Genomic DNA, 2,809 nt, shown 5'->3' on the forward strand with positions numbered 1-2,809 from the left:
ATATTTTATGTGCTAACTTCCTCACTTCTCCGTCGCAAAATTCAATATTTGTGATCCATTGCGTCCAGAGGGTTTGGGATGTATTAATAGAAGAGGGAAGCTTGGCGTGCTGCAGTCCATGCGGTCTCCAAGAGTCGGAAACGACTGAGCGACTGAATAACGAACAAGCAAGGTGGAAAGGTGGGAAAGGAGAGGTAGACAGAGTTGGGGGAAAAGGGCTCGGACAACACGAGCCTCGCCTGCTGAAAGAACCTGCGGTCCCTGGACTTTTGAGGATCTGCCCATGCTCCGAGCAGCGCTGCTGGTCCGGCCCCTTCTCCCGGACCGAGGTTCCCACAGCGCCTAAGCCAGAGGAATGTGTGTGTCTGTGCGGGTGGGGGCGGGGGGGGGGGTTCCCACTGACACAGTAGCTGCCTCCGGATCAGCAGGTGCCAGGGGGAAGTTCCACCATCCTGGGAAAGCGGAGGGCAACTCGTGGAAGGAAACGCTGAGGTCAATTGTCCTCCCTTCCTCGCACTTTAACTGGAGCTAGTCCTACTGCGAGGGCACGAAAGTGGCTTGGGGACCAGATCTGTGCTCCCCCTCCTTAGGTCCATGTTCCTGCAAGACTGACTCTCCATGCTACCTGCCTGGGGCTGGTCATGCTTGACGTTTCCTCCATCCCTTCATTACCTCCTGCTGCTGCTGCTGCTGCTGCTAAGTCGCTTCAGTCGTGTCCGACTCTGTGCGACCCCATAGACGGCAGCCCACCAGGCTCCGCCGTCCCTGGGATTTTCCAGGCAAGAACACTGGAGTGGGTTGCCATTTCCTTCTCCATGCATGAAAGTGAAAAGTGAAAGTGAAGTCACTGAGTCGTGTCCAACTCTCAGCGACCCCATGGACTGCAGCACACCACACTCCTCCGTCCATAGGATTTTCCAGGCAAGAGTACTGGAGTACCTCCAGGTGCCTGAAACTTACTGACCTGCCCCACTGGCCATACACCAGCTTCTGTAAAGAGAAACGGGCGCTGCTGGGGGTGTCTGCGGTCTATGCCGGTTGCTTCGCTCCTGAAGGTTTTCTCCTCTTAGGCACCCCACTCCAGTGTTCTTGCCTGGAGAGTCCCAGAGACGGGGGAGCCTGGTGGGCTGCCGTCTATGGGGTCACACAGAGTCGGACACAACTGAAGCGACTCAGCAGCAGCAGCAGCAGCAGCAGAAGCAGCAGCAGAGTGACTCTAAAGAATGGTTATGGTAATTGATTTCCCAAAACATTTGCAAAATCATAACAGGATTACACTCACACCCACACACACCCATATAATGTTCCAGGATGTTCAAGCCCTCTTCTACGAGCTGTGGTCAAGAGAATAAAATAAACTGGGCTCTCAGGGAAGTCCCTGTCTCCTAATCAGTCTGAAGAGATTTTGACATATGAGAAGCAAAACACAAAACAGAGGCTGAAGTGAGGATATGATCAGAATGGAGACCCTCTCCCTCCAAACCTTCATGTACTTGAGTCACAACTCTGAGAAAGAGTTTTTATTTTGCCCCAGTTTGTAAAAAATGCAATTACTAGTTGTTGTTTTTAAGAGTAAAATATGTTTTTTAAAAGAAATTTTGTCAAACACAGGACATTCTGATAAGAAAACTTAAAATGACCCAAATTCAAACATCTCAGAGAAAATCAAGGCTCTTGTGTGGATGGACAACTTTGCTGGGATTTTTCTGTCTCTACATCCTTACACATCTTATAAAAGTCTTCCTGTAAAACAATTTCCCTCGTTATACCACTATAAATTTAATGTGTTTTAAAACAGCTCTACTGAGATATAATTCACTCTTCAAAGCATATGGTTAGGACTTCCCTGGTGGTCCAGTGGCTAAAACTGTGCTTCTGCTGGAAGACATTCAGGTTCAATCCCTGGTCTGGAAATTAAGATCTTACATGCCCAGTTCAGTTCATTTCAGTAACTCAGTTGTGTCCAACTCTTTGTGATCCCATGAACTACACCACGCCAGGCCTCCCTGTCCATCACCATCTTCCAGAGCTTGCTCAAACTCATGTCCATTGAGTCAGTGATGCCATCCAACCATCTCATCCTCTGCTGTCCCCTTCTCCTCCTGCCTTCAATCTTTCCCAGCATCAGGGTCTTTTCAAATGACTCGGTTCTTCCCATCAGGTGGTCAAAGTATTGGAGTTTCAGCTTCAGCATCAGTCCTTCCAACGAATATTCAGGACTGATTTCTTTTTAGAATTGATTGGTTGGATCTTCTTGCAGGCCAAGGGACTCTCAAGAGTCTTCTCCAACACCACAGTTCAAAAGCATCAACTCTTTGGTGCTCAGCTTTCTTTATAGTCCAACTCTCACATCCACACATGACTATTGGGAAAACCATAGCTTTGACTAGATGGATCTCTGTTGGCAAAGTAATGTCTCTGCTTTTTAGTATGCTCTCTAGGTTGGTCATAGTTTTTCTTCCAAGGAAAAGGGCGGGACAAAAAAGTACAGAGAACTGCTTTGGGTATGTTCACAGACTTGTACAGCCTTCACCATAGTCAACTTTGGAACAATTTTTTTTATATATATCACCAAAAACAACCCTTTACCCATTAGCAGTCACCCTTCATTCCCTTGTGCCCCTGTCCCCTCTAGCCTTAGGCAATCACAAATCTACTTTCTGTTTCCATAGATTTACCTATTCTGAATACTTGCTATAAATGAAATGAAACAATGTTACCTTCTGTGTCTGGTTTCTCTCACTTACATGTTTTCATTTAATTAAGTTTACATTTAACTCCAGGGCAGAAGGAATTATTGAAGAGTTCT

The sequence above is a fragment of the Budorcas taxicolor genome, chromosome 2, assembly GCF_023091745.1.
Source record: "Budorcas taxicolor isolate Tak-1 chromosome 2, Takin1.1, whole genome shotgun sequence".
Classification (NCBI taxonomy): domain Eukaryota; kingdom Metazoa; phylum Chordata; class Mammalia; order Artiodactyla; family Bovidae; genus Budorcas; species Budorcas taxicolor.